General features: G+C 44.5%; 1 long non-coding RNA gene across 1 annotated transcript in view; it reads right to left on the bottom strand.

Moving 5' to 3' along the window:
- The window catches only part of LOC144378828 (uncharacterized), an 81,209-nt gene extending 66,531 nt beyond the window's left edge, over positions 1-14,678 (bottom strand). Inside the window, exons 1-2 of the long non-coding RNA XR_013445609.1 lie at positions 14,321-14,678; positions 12,855-12,977 (exon numbers count right to left, since the gene is read on the bottom strand). This is a non-coding gene — a long non-coding RNA (uncharacterized LOC144378828). The remainder of the gene's footprint in view (positions 1-12,854; positions 12,978-14,320) is intronic.
- Positions 14,679-14,700: the final 22 nt, after the last annotated feature.

Below are 14,700 nucleotides of genomic sequence, written 5' to 3'. Positions count from 1 at the left end.
TCCCCATTTCACAGCTAAGAAAACTCAGTCTCAGAACCTGCTCAAGGTTCCAAGGGCAGTAAATGACAGAGCAAAGATATGAATCCAAGTCTGCTCCCAAATCCCCCTGCCTGCCTCCAAAGGCCCCATTGGGTTTTCTATCACACACTCTAAAGGAAAGGAATCCCATGGGCAGTGATTTTTTTTTTATAACATTCTTAATAATGCCTCAGAATATCAATCTTGTGCATGTAGGTTTTTATACCCAAACTTGTTTTGGATATATAACCGCTGGTTAATGGGAATAATCAGTATTGAATACTTTTTGATATTAAGGTTACAGCCATACGTGATTTTGTTCATCCCCTCAATGTACTCTACTGTGTCTTCCATATGCAGTTTAGGATAGTGGTCAAGAGCATCAACTATGGCCCCAGACTGTAGGACCCAGCTCCAACTAGTTGAATGACTTTGAAAAAGTGGCTTATCCATGTGGGGCCTAATGGTCCCTTTCATAAAATTAATGAAACAATAGGACCTACATCATAGGATTTTTATAAAGATCAAGTGAGATAATCTAAGTTAAATTCTCAGCACCATACCTGGTACCTAGTAAGTATTCAATAAATGCTCCTACAACACCGTAAGCAATATGAGGGCAGGGAGTATGCATACTTTTCTTCATCACTGCAACCCTAGAACCGAGTCCAGTGCCTTGCACACTGTAGGCACAAAATAAAAATTTGTGGAATGAATAATTTATTTAAGCAAGCTCATTTAATCATTAACTCATCTAAGACGTAGGGACAGAAAATAAACACCACTCGTGTAATGTAAAATAATTTTAGGTGGTATTAAGTGCAGGAAGAAAAACAAAGCAGAGAAGGACAGTGAGTGACAGAAAAAAAGGGGAGGGAAGATGTGTTGTAGATAGCCAAGAACTAAACCAATTTAGACCTAATGGGGAGTGTTATGGACTGAATGTTTGTGTCTTCCCTCCCTTCAAATTCATATAGTAAAGCCCTAACCCTCAGTGTGGCTGTATTTGGAGATGGGGCCACTAAGGAAGAAATTAAGGTTGCATGAAGTCATAAGGGTGGGTCTCTGATCCAACAGTGTCCTTAGAAGAAGAGACATCAGAGAGCTTACTCTTCTCACCTGTCTGTGCACATGCACATAGGAAAGGCTGTGTGAGCACACAGAGAGATGGAGGCCACCAGTCAGCCAAGAGAGGAGGCTTCTGAATGAAACTACCTTGTTAGCACCTTGACTTTGGACTTCCTCGCCTCCAGAACTGTGAGAAATAAGTTTCTGTTGTTTAAGCCACCCAGCCTGTTATGGCATTTTGTTATGGCAGCCCACACCAGCTAAGACAGGGCAAGTTCTAAGAAAAGGAAACATCAAGTACAAAGGCCTTAAGGGAACTTGGTGTTCAGGAACAGCAGAAGGCGAGTAAATGAACAAGAGAGAAAGTGGTAAGACGGAGAGTCAGAGAGCCACGCCAGTCTTACCCCATAGGCCCTAATAGTACCGTGCCAGAAGAAAGCCCCAGCCCAAACAAAACTGTTATCATAGCACTATAATATTTAAAATGAACTTTTTCCCCAAACTTATGTAGAGTGTAAATAAAGGCCTTTTAGAAAACTAAGATACTTGTATAGTTCTTTTAAACAGAATCTATGGATAATTCATATTCTTGCCATGCAAATTTAGTTTCTATACAAATCAGACTGCTAGGCCCATGCCCCCCCTACTGTGAAATTCTGTGCTTACCACTCGAAACAGAACCCTTTTCCTCTCCCTCAGGTAATGACAAGTGTGTTCCAGCTATAAGCCACCAAAGCTATGACCCTCAACCCCCAGATGAGGCCTGTGTAAACAGTGCTAGGGAAAGCCTCCAATTTCTCTGCACTATCAGATCTGGCCAACTCTGTTATTTCTCATGCCAGGGTGGATCAACAGACCTGATTAATGTTGAAATCACTGGAGGTAATTAAACAGGCAAAACTGGGCTTGGCCTCAGAGAAGGAAGGAGGGATGGGGCTATGTAGATTTTCCTTTCTTCAGCATTAGTACTACAAAATTGGCATTAGTATCTACTTTCCTCCTGATGCCATTTAGTTTTGGAAGCAAAAACAAAACAAAACCATGAAAGGGAGTCAGGCGGATTGGGAAGTCAAACTTAGAGGTAGATGTTAGAGTCTGTAGCTTTAGGCATAAATGTCTGCCTTTTATCTGATGTAATGGTTTGCAACAGGCAGCCATTTTGCCCACCCAATCTCTACCCCTTGGCCCATCTAGCAGTATGTGGAAACATTTTTGGTTATCACAACTTGGGGTCAGAGGGAGTGCTATCACCATCTTGTGGGTAGAGGCCAGGGATGCTGCTCAACATCTTGCAGAGCAGAGGGTAGCCTTCCACAACAAAGTATTATCCAGCCCCCAGTTTAAGAAAACAACACAAGGAAAAATAAACCCAAATATTTAAGGGTCTTTCATGTGCCATATGGTCTCCACATCTCCATGCAAATACACAGATGTCATTTAATCTTCACACTGGGTCCACAAAGTGCTGCCCATTTCCCAGGTGAAAAGTGGGGACTTCACCCAGCTAGTACCTGACACAGGAGGAATTTGAACTTGGCTCTGGGTGATTCTCACTAGACTGTGAGCTCCATGAGGACAGGAACCTTGCCAACCTTGTTTACCTCCACATACCCAGTTCCTAGCAGAATTTGGTACCTAAGGGAAGTACAATGGAGATTTCCTTGCATTCATAATGGGTAATAACACGAATATCTCAATCAATGGCCCTGAAGTACATACTCATTTCTTCCCACCACTCCTTGAGAATAATAAAGATCCTCACAACATCCCTCCAGGGGTCCAGTCAGGTCAATATGTTGCATGTCAGAAACAGAAATCTCCTTAGGCCAACACAGCAAAAATGGAAGTTTATGGTAAGAATGCAGAGGTATAATGGAAACAAAGCACAGCCAGGACTTATGGGCTTGGAAAGCCACCAGGAATCAGAGTGCCCAGTGCTCTCTGTCATCTTTACATCTTGGTTTTCTTTTCCAACAGATGACTTGCTTTGTTTAACCATCTTGCATATGACCCAATATACCAGCCTCAGCAACATTTTGACTCTGAAAGTCCCCATGGCCTCTCAGCTTGGCTCTCCTTAGTTAACTAGCTTAGTCTATCCATATCCCAGTTATTATACATTCTCCGAGGAGGGATGAGATCGGTATAGCCTAGGCTAACCTTCAAGATGACTCTGGCCCCAGCCAGACAATTGCAACTTCATGAGACACGCAGACACCGGACTCAATCTCACAACCCTGAGATCATGACCTGAGCTGAAATCAAGAGTCAGATGCTTAACCAACTGAGCCACCCAGGCGTCCCAATAATCTGTCTTTTTGTTCACAGCTACTCAGATCAAGAAGTATCATTTTTGAAGAGCTATAACTAAAGATCCATACTCAAGGCACCTCATCTACACCTAGAAGTAATACAGAAGACAAGGTCCTGGACTTCATGTCTGTCCCTGATGGCACAAGATGTTTGGGAGGGTCTTTGGATAGGACAACTGCATTTTGAGTGAAGGAAGAACATAATTTGTGGTCAGATGCAGACTATGGCAGTTTTAAAATCTGACCTCCCAATTTTTTGATATTCCTACCATGTAAGAGTGGGATCTGTCTCCTTCCCTTCAACCTTGGCTCTGCAACTGCTTGATCAATAGAAAACAGCAGAAGTGGTACTATGTCAGTTTCTGGCCCAGGCCTTAAGAAATGAGCAGCTTCTATTTCCTCTTTCTTGGGATTCTCACTTTTGGATCCCACCCATCATGCTGTGAGGAAAGCCCAGGCCACAGGGAGAGGCCAAGGGATTGTGTTCCAGTAGACAGCCCCACTAAGGTCCCAGTCTATAGTCAGCATGGGAATAAGAAAACTTTAAGAAGATTCTATCCCCAGCCAATATCCAACTATAACCACATAGGAGACAATGAGTGAGATAGGACTAGATGAACCCAGGCAGGCCCCAGAACCATGAGAGAGAATTAAATTATTGCTTTCTTTTTCCAAGTGTTGTCTGTTTATTTATTTATTTATTTTTTAAAGATTTTATTTATTTATTTGACAGAGAGAGACACAGCGAGAGAGGGAACACAAGCAGGGGGAGTGGGAGAGGGAGAAGCAGGCTTCCCGCGGAGCAGGGAGCCCGATGCGGGGCTCGATCCCAGGACCCTAGGATCATGACCTGAGACGAAGGCAGACGCCTAACGACTGAGCCACCCAGGCGCCCCTTGTCTGTTTATTGATAGAAAACAGGCAAGTCTAGAAGGGCCTGGGGCCAAAGCATCTTCTCAAAGGCAAAAGGTAGAGTCAGCTGGGCTCCATCTTGCCAGGATGAGTGGGATCCTCGTCCTCACCCCCTTCTGGAGCAGTGGCGGATTTGGGGTTCCCTGCAGCCTCTAAAACCAGCTCTACAGCCCCGTCACCAGCCACTCAGCACACCGTCTCCCCTCTGACCTCCAGGATTTCTTTAATATTCCTCTTCCTATCCAGGTCCAACAACCAGCCCAGGTTGTCTATGATGATGTAGTGCTTCTGGCAGCTGGGGCATGTCACAGTGACCACGTCCTGGTGATAGGCCAGCTTGGAGATGTGCTTGGAGAACCGTGTCCAACAGACTTTGCAAGCGTAGACAAGTTGGTAGTGCGTGGCCCCGGGCCCCGGCTCCAAGCTCAAGTGCTGCCAGCCCCTGACCCCAGCCCCACCCTGCCTTCTCCCCACGGCCTCCAAGCCAGCCCCACATCCCCACAGCCACCTCACACCTCGCCCCTGGGGTCATGTGCTACTCAGCAGCCATGGCCCGCAGCATCCCCTAAATCATTGCCATTTTTTTTAAAGTCACTAAGCATTGGAGTGATTTTTTACACAGCAATAGATAACCAGAACAGATAGTTCCCATAATTACCCTATATAATCTTAAATTGCCTGAGTTATGATAATAAGCATATATAACCTTAATAATTATAAAGAGTCACTAACATATAAAATAAATTAGGGGCGCCTGGGTGGCTCAGTCGGTTAAGCAGCTGCCTTCGGCTCAGGTCATGATCCCAGGATCCTGGGATGGAGCCCCACATCAGGCTCCCTGCTCAGCGGAGAGCCTGCTTCTCCCTTTCCCTCTGCCTGCCGCTCTGCCTACTTGTGCTCTCTATCTGTCAAATAAATAAATTAAAAAAAAAAAACTTAAAAAAAATAAATAAATAAAAATAAAATAAATTAAAAATTACTATTAAAATGACACAAGGTTTTGGAATCAAAGAGAACTAGGTATAAATCCTGGTCAGCATCCTATTAGTTATATGACATTAGATAAGTTACTTAGTCTCTCTGATTCTCAATTTCTTTCTCTTTAAAATGGTGTTGGGCACCTGGGTGGCTCAGTTGGTTAGGCGACTGCCTTCGGCTCAGGTCATGATCCTGGAGTCCCTGGATCGAGTCCCGCATCGGGCTCCCTGCTCAGCAGGGAGTCTGCTTCTCCCTCTGACCCTCCCCCCTCTCATGTACTTGCTCTCTCTCATTCTCTCTCTCTCAAATAAATAAATAAAATCTTTAAAAAAAATAAAAATAAAAAAAAAATAAATAAAATGGTGTTAAGAGGTGCCTGGCTGGCTCAGTTGGTAGAGCATGTGACTCTTGATCTCAAGGTTGTAAGTTCGAGCCCCATGTTGGGTGAAGAGATTACTTAAAAAAAAAATCTTAAAAAAAAAAACCCTCACACATGTAAAATTAAATAAATAAATAAAATAAAATGGAGTTAGTTAAGAATGCCTATTGTATAAGATTGTTGTGAGGTTTAAAATGAGAAAAAAAAAATGTAAATCCTTAGCCCAGTGCCTGGTACACAGTAGCTGCTCAATAAACATTACTCATCATTGTTACTTGATATTGATTGAGCCAATGCTGGCTAGCAAAGCCTCTGGTAATGAATAGGTCTTCTCTCATGTAGAAGCACTGACAATTCTATTCAGCAGGCCAAGTGCCAGTTTGCCTTGTGCAACAGACTCTGTGGCTGGATGACTCTAGAAGCAGACATTCCAAACAGAGCTTAGGCATTTATTTGGTTCCAGATGTTAATTGCCCCAGTTCAGTTGCTGCTGGAAACTGACTCACCTGTGGCCTTGAGCATCAGTGGGCGTCAATGTAAACAGGTAAGAAGTGAACAAGGTAGGGGCACCTGGGTGGCTCAGTCATTAAGCATCTGGCTCAGGTCATGATCCCAGGGTCCTGGGATTGAGCCCCGCATCAGACTCCCTGCTCCGCGGGAAGCCTGCTTCTCCCTTTCCCACTCCCCCTGCTTGTGTTCCTGCTCTCGCTCTCTCTCTGTCAAATAAATAAATAAAATCTTAAAAAAAAAAAGAGGAAGAAGTGAACAAGGTAAAGGAGACAGACATCTACATCACGGTAAGATCAGAGCTCTGTGCAATGACTCAGCTTCTGCAGAGGAGATGGAGAAGCTAGGTTGACTTTCTGTTAGCTAGTCAATTCAACTAGTTGGATATGAATTAAACATTGATTTTCACAAAGACCTAATGTTTGTGTTGTGAAACATCCAAAGCAAGAGTTGGTGAGGCTCACAACATAAGGAAGCTTGTGGTCTAGTTAATGATATTAACTCAATCACTCTTATACTTATTCACTCATTCCATGGCCAGAATGTCTTCCCCTAGCTGGTCTCTTTGCCTGAGCCCCATCTAAGCTGTTACCTTTACCACAGCCAAAGTAAACTTTCTAAAACCTGGTTCTAATCCTGACACTCCCCTGCTTTGATGGGTCTCTATTGTTCTCTGGAGTAAATCCAAACTCTTTAGCATGGTTTCCAAGAAATTTTATGACCTGGTTTAAAACCCTCCAAGGGTTTTGCTTTGCTTTAAGATTGGAATCCAGGGGCACCTGGGTGGCTCAGTTGTTAAGCGTCTGCCTTCAGCTCAGGTCATGATCCCAGTGTCCTAGGATCGAGTCCCGCATCGGGCTCCCTGCTCAGTGGGAAGCCTGCTTCTCCCTCTCCCACTCCCCCTGCTTGTGTTCCCTCTCTCGCTGTGTCCCTCTCTGTCAAATAAATAAAATCTTAAAAAAAAAAAAAAAAGATTGGAATCCAAACCCTTTCTCTGTGTTCTGTTAGGCCTGCATGAACTGGATCCTCTCTGACCTCATCTCCCCACCCTCTACCTCCCTCCTTCACTCCACTTCAGACACACTGGTCACCTTGTTTCCCCAAAATGCCTCAGAGCCTTGGTACATGCTCTTCCCTCTGCCTGGAACCTCATCCTCAAGTTTTTTGCATAACTGGTTGCTTCTTAAACTTCTCAAGTCAACCATTCCCTAATCAATCAATCTGTTACTTACACATCAAAGTTAGTTGACTTTTTTTTATTCTTTTTTTTTTAAGATTTTATTTATTTATTTGAGAAAGAGAGAGCAAGAGAGCGCAAGCAAGGGCACCTGGGTGACTCGGTCGTTAAGCATCTGCCTTCGCTCAGGTCATGATCCCGGGGTCCTGGGATCGAGCCCTGCATCGGGCTCCCCGATCGGCGGGAGGCCTGCTTCTCCCTCCTCCACTCCCCCTGCTTGTGTTCCCTCTCTGGCTGTCTCTCTCTCTCTCTGTGTCAAATAAATAAATAAAATCTTTAAAAAAAAAAAAAAAAAAGAGAGCACAAGCAGGGAGTAGGGGGAGAGGGAGAGGAAGAAGCAGACTCCCTGCTAAGCAGGGAGCCCCGCGCGCGGGCTCATCCCAGGACCCTAAGATCATGACCTGAGCTGAAGATAGACGCTTAAAGGACTGAGCCACCCAGGTGCCCCATTAGTTGACTTTCTTAATAGCATGTATTGTAAACTGTAATTATCTCACTTCTTTGTCAGTAGGCCCCTTGAAAGCAAGAATCCTATCAGCCAAGGTCACTGCAATATCCTCAACTCGTAGAACAGTACCTAAAATATAGTATGTGCTCAAAACATTGGTGGGTAAGAATGAATTGCCATTTTCCAGATTTGGAATCCAAAGCTTAAGTAGTACAGTCAAGTCTGACTGATTTCAAAGTCCATCCTCTAGACCTATATTGCTAAAGTAGCTGGTCAGTAAACTATTTGTTACTGGTCCAAGCCTAAGGCAGTGACAGATAGGGCCAAAATGTAAAATAAAGAAGGGCTACCTTCATGGAGTATATCTCACTATGGAAAAGACTATCAGCTGAACTAAAAACAGTGTGCTCAGTGAGGCAGTTGATACACATTCTGCTGCAAGCTCCATATCCCACTGGGAACTAATGACAGTCCGGGGTCAGCACCCACCTGTGTGCCACACTTTGCCTAGCATTCCTCTAGTCTGGCCACCACACTATACTCTTTACTCTTCCTTATCCCTCATTTGATGACTTCATGTGAAGCACTTGGTTTATTCCTGGCTCCTTCCTTCCTCTCATCTGTGGGTTTGTGCACAGGAAGTGTCTGATAATTTATATTGTAGATAAAGAGAATATTGAAAAGGTGGGTAGGGTTTTTTTAATCCTGCTTTTCAAAGTAAGTAAAAAAATTTTTTTTTTTTTGATTATTCCCCAGTTTTGGAATTTTTAAAAGGCTCTAAGCTCCAGAAAACTAGCTATTCTTGCTGGGTAATTGGCTAAGCTCTGTCAAAGCCCTGATTTACAAAGTAGAACTGTGCAAACTATTCTTATCCTACACACAGGCCTCACAGCCTAAGGCAGTGATAGCCTGAAAAATCCTATGCTGCCGGGGTCTGTCCTTATGTGCTCTTAGTCTCTTGTCTCATTGGTGCAGAGGTCCCTAACCATTCTCCATTACCATGGACTTTCTACCAGTGCTTTTACTTCTAATCCCACCAAACAGCCCCCCTATACACACACACACACACACACACACACAAACACCCCATGTCAACATAACATGCCAGTAGGAAAGGCTTCTTCACTCATTCAATAGTCAGTGAGAGCTTTCTATGGGCCAGGAACTGTGTTAAGAGTTGAGGAATAGGGGCACCTGGGTGGTATAGTTGGTTAAGCGTCCGACTCTTGGTTTCGACTCAGGTCATGATTTCAGGGTCCTGGGATCGAGCCCCACATCGGGCTCCACACTCAGCGGGGAGTCTGCTTCTCCCTCTCCCCCTGCTCATGCTATCTCTCTTTCTCTCTCTCAAATAAAGAAAGTCTTTATTAAAAAAAAAAAAAAAAGAAGAGTTGAGGGTTAAAGAACAGAGTCCTTGCCCTCTGGGAGCTTTCTGAGCTGAGTGAGGAAGTCAGACTAAATGTGACACAATAGTCTCATGATGAAAGCTATGAACAAAGTATTCAAGTTTTACAAGAAAGTCAAACCGACACCCTAATCTAGTCAGCTTGTGTGCACTAGCAAGGGAAAAAGGGACCTTTACACTGAGGCTCAAATATCAGCAAGAATGCTTTGTCTTTCTAATAGTCACCAACAAGGCCACCCTTTTGCTCCCATATGTCAGCTACTTTGTTAAGCACTTTAGATGCAGGAAGTCATTTCATTTTTACAAAGGATGGATGGCGTGGGAGCCTTTTTTATCCTCCTTCTACAGATGAGGAGGCCAAGACATAGATAAATTAGCACTCCAAAGTTGCACAACCAATGAAAGATCAAAACCTAATCCTGCCTAATTTGATGCCTAGCTTTTACCATTGAACTCTACTCTAACCTGGTCAAGGCCTTGATAAATACACTCCTGTAGGTATCTCAGGCCCAGCAAGAGGCCCAGCTGTAATAAGAGGTGCCCCTGATTACACACAATGTTAGGAAGCCCATGATGGCTCCCAGGCCATACTCTCTTCAATATTAACCCTATAAAGTACAATGATTCACTGCTACTAAGCTGCCTTTGTTGTCAATAATTACTGGTTGTTGGAAGTTTCTAGAAGGCTCAGAGTTTCCAGGTTGTATTTGAAGGACTTGGACCCAAACCATCCAATTTACTTATTTGTGAGCCACCATTCTGTGTCAGACCCCATGCTAAGCTTGGGGAGACCAAGCAGAGTATGTCACAATCCTAGCATTCAAAGAATTCATCTGATATTGAAGGAGACAGGCAAGTGAAGGGATCACTATATTACTATGCAAAGAGAGGCAAAGAGAAGCTTGTGCAGAAACTAGAAGTAGCATGGAGGAAAGGAAGTCTTTCCAGAGGAGAGGATTTCTGGGTTGGGCTTAAAGTATGAATAGGTGTTCAATGGGAAGTCAAGAAGAGAGCCTTACAAATACAAAAGGGATAAAGGCATCAGGCAATAGCATGTACTCCATTTGCTATAAGCAGTTTTTGTCTTATCACAGCATACAATGAGGGTGCATGGATGCAAGGGATGCAGCTAAAGAAGTTTAGACCAGCCAGTCATAATGGGTCTTATATCCTAGGCTAAGGGACTGGGATTTTATCCTGAAGACAACATGAGGGGAGAGACATGGTTCTGAGCCCTGGAAATGATACAGTCCAGTTTGCTTTTGAAAAAACTCACTCTGGTATCAGTAAGGAGGGTAGATGGAAAAAAGCCAGTCAAGAGGCAGGAAGGGCCTTTAAGAGTGTACATGGGAGATGTGGAGGCTGGTGCTTGGATGAAAGCAGTGAGGTTGGACAGGAAGGAAGAGACACAAGGACAGCAGCGAGAGGACTTAGTGACTGGTCAGATGTGGGCTAGAAGGGGGTGAGAGGAGTCCAGGATGACTCCCAGCTTTCTGTGTTGGGCAAGCGTGTGGATGCTGTCTACTTGTTTACTCTCTATGTCCCCCCTTGAAATGTAAACTCCAGGAGAGTGGGACTTTGTCCTGTTCTTCACCACACCCCAAACACCTATAATAGTGCCTGGCACATTGTAGGAGCTCAGTAAGCTGTTGTTAAATGAAGTTCTCATCCCGGCACTTCTCTCCATCTCTGCTGCCACCACACAGATTCAAGTTCCCACACAGTTCCCAGAGTGCTCCTGGAGCCTCCCCTGCTTGCATGGGGGCCAGGAGGGTGAGGGAGAAGCTGGGGGTGACTAGTCTTTCCATTTCCAAGTCATGGCACCTCTCTGGTCCACCCAATCTCCACAGAGCAGCCAGAGTGGCTTTCTAAAATCATAGATCATGTCAATGCCCTGCTTAAAGTCTTCCGGGGGTCCTCAAGGCCCAGCGTGCCCACTTCTCCAACTTCACCTCCTTTACTTTGACACACTTTATTCTCAACTGCCCATGCTTTGCTCTGTTCCTAAAGCCAAATATACCTCCAGTGTCAGTCACACCTCTGTCTTCCCCAGCAATTTGCAAGGATTCCAGCTCATATACTACCTCCTCAGAGAGGCCTTCTCTGACTATCCAAACTAAAATAGAGCCTTCCTTCTCTGCCCTAGCACATCAACCTGATTAATTCTTTTACATCACTTATCTCAGCCTATTCTTGTTTGCTGATATGTTGACTTGATTATTATTTCTCTCTTTTTCACCCCTCTCTCCTCCTACCATGTATTCCAGTGCCCAGAACATAGTTATAGCTCAATTAACATTTCTGGACACAATTGTGCTTCCACTATTATGATGGTGATGCTGGTGATGCTCATATAAATGATGCTCTCCCACAGTGAGATGCTGGTTTGCGTTTGTGGATCCAAGGACTGACTGTAACATATTCTCGACCATCTAATTAGAGACAGAATCCATTGTCACAAGCTTGGTCTGCGCTTTGAAGCTAGGGTGTGTGTGTGTCTTTACTTCATGCCAGGAGACCTCATAATCGTCATTAGGTACAATCTACCACCTGCCTCCATGGATACCCACTCGGTAAAAGCAAAATGAGGATGTGGCAGTTCTCCTCTATTCCTTTGCAAGACAGGTTGAATTTATTGTGTCTTGTAAACTATAAATATTGAGACAGGAAGACAGTCTCTTGGCCCCTTCAGATATTCTCCCCAGCTCCCACGCTGGTTCTGCTGGGAGGGGTTTTTAGGACATGCTAGAGAAGAGAGAAAATGCAGTTACCCAGACAGTACTGGAGGGAGGGATTGGGCAGACAGCCAACAGGGGCTGCAGAAGAAACTTTCTGGTCAAAAACTGAAGCAGGATAACCCATCAGTTTCAATAACACTGGGAAAAACCTAAAGGAAAGCACAGTTGAATACATCTCATAATGTTCCTGAAAAAGAGACATTTTAGTGAACCTCAAAAATCAGAAAGGGAAGAAACCTCAATTGTTTCATTTTAAAGATGGGTAATCCGAAACCCAGAGAGAAGAAAGGACTTTCTCAGGATCACACAGAAATTCTGTGGCTGATCTAGGACTAGAATTCTCATTATTCAAAATTCAGGGGGTCCCTGGGCGGCTCAGTTGGTTAAGTGACTGCCTTTAGCTAAGGTCATGATCCCAGAGTCCCAGGATCGAGTCCCGCATCGGGCTCTCTGCTCAGCTGTGAGTCTGTTTCTCCCTCTGACGCTCCCCCCCTCTCATGTGCTCTCTCTGTCCCTCATTCTGTCTCTCTCAAATAAATAAATAAAATCTTTAAAAAAAAATTCAGTATTTTTCTGGCACATAACATCTCCAATGTAAACCTAACTTTTAAGCTAAATTAAGCTAAGTCATTTCTGTGGCCACAGAAGCTAGCAAGTGCCTGTGTCCAAAACTCACGCAAATTCTTATGACTTCTCATTTCTAGCTCTCCTTCCTCTCAGTCCATGGCCAGCCTATCACAAGACACACATATCACTTCCCCTTTGATTTCCAAGTTGATGCTATCAGAAAGAGGCAGGAAATAACCAAAAGATATATGCTGGTAGAGAACAGAGTGTGTACACGATACTTACAAAAACAGCAGGTGAACCCATATTAGATACTGAACACTCTTTGAAGCCATATCCGATCAGAAATCATGACTCTCATCCAGTAAACCTATGGGCAAACAGAACCATTTGAGAACATCTACAGTTCTGTATGGGATAGAATGGCAAGAGGGGAAAAAAGAGGAAAAGAAGGTTAAGTCTACCAGTCATGGTTCAGAGTTACCTGGTTACATATCTGAGAACTCAAAAGAATACTTCTATAAAAGATATAAATAAAAATATATTTCTAAACAATAAATGTGGAACCTGGGGTCAAAGTAACAAAAAATAAGGTAACTCAAAGTACCAATTAGACCTGAGGTCCAGTCCTAAATAATTACCTTAGCCAAACAGCATAGATAACCATTCTTCATATTTACAATAAGGATAACAATAGCAATAACAGACGTAGTCATCACTTACTGCCCATATGACAGGCAATGAGTTAACCACTTTATATCCCTTCTTTCTTGTAATCCCCATGCCAATCCCATGGAATGCAGACATCATTTATTTCCAATGAGAATCAGAGAGATGAAGTAATTTGCCCAAATGTATTGCCAAGTTATAGGACCAAGATGTAAATTCAAATTTGGAGTTCTTAATCATTATATTTCAAAGGGTGGTTGTGAGCATTAAATCTAAATTAAAATTTTAAAAGTAAGGAAAGCACCTTGCACAGTGCCAGCTCTCAGTACATGCTCCCTGGTAGTTTGTGTCCCTTCCTGTCTATATTCGCAATCCTTGTCTCATCCTTCACAAGGGAGGGACAGTAAGGCTCAATCGTCCATGGCCAACTCTCAAACCATCTGAATGGTGGCCAAAGTCACTGAATTCCTGGTCAACTTACTGGGGGACAGATGTGGAGGGGTGGAAGGGAGGCCAGGAGAAGATCCCCAATGCCATCCGTTCCTGTTCCAGCTAGAAAACTCAGAATCTAGGAGGCATAGGGAAAGGGGTCTCTGGCTTTGCTGTGAGAACTGGAGCATCTAATTTTCTTCTCTGGAAATTTTCCCCTTTGTAAGGACGGAGCTGGGCTGCACGGCCCCTGAGGGGACCACGGAACTGTGGCAAAGAGCTCGTGTCCCGCAAGTTATTTAACTTCTCAGATCCCACCCCATCTTCAAAATGAGTGGTAATGATTGTAAGGCAGTTTACAAGGTTGCTTAACTGAACTAAGTAATTCCACAAAATGTGCTTAGCGGAGTGCCTAGGACATGGTAAGCATTCAATAAATGTTGGTTATTATTTCTATTGCCATTATTTTTATGATTCCAACCCCAACAACACTCGAGGTGTCTCTATTAAGCCAGGGGGTCCCGATGTGAATGACTTGAATTTACAAATGCATTCAATGGTCTGCCCAAACAGCGGGTCTACAGCCCTTCATTTAGGGCTTTCCATGGTACAATGACCAGGTTTTCTCCCTCCGGGGAAAGTCCGCGACTTACAGAACAGCCACGACAGTGCCTGCAGAGAGTACCCTTCCCCTTATCTTTCAGAGGCCGGGTGAGGCCTGAGCCCGACTTCCACAGCCCGCCCATCTCAGCCACCATTGGTGGCCTCGTCGCTGGCGTGATTAAGGCCCTTCCCCCTTCTCTCTGGGACCACGCTGAGGCGATCTCCGGAAGCGGAGGGGCCTCAAAGGAGGGACCGCGACGCATCCTGGGCTTTGTAGTCCAACCCTACAGCTGCAGCCAAAGATCGGGGCGTCAGGACCCGGAGAACTACAATCCCCAGCAGCCGGCGGCGAGCGGAGAGAGGGGGAGCTCGCGTCACGTGGGCTCTCGGCCGGGGCGGGCTATTTCTCAGTGCGGCGGCGGCGGCGGCG

This window comes from Halichoerus grypus, chromosome 2, assembly GCF_964656455.1.
Source record: "Halichoerus grypus chromosome 2, mHalGry1.hap1.1, whole genome shotgun sequence".
Classification (NCBI taxonomy): domain Eukaryota; kingdom Metazoa; phylum Chordata; class Mammalia; order Carnivora; family Phocidae; genus Halichoerus; species Halichoerus grypus.
Note: the sequence above shows the minus strand (reverse complement) of the source record. Positions and strands in the feature narration are given on the sequence as shown.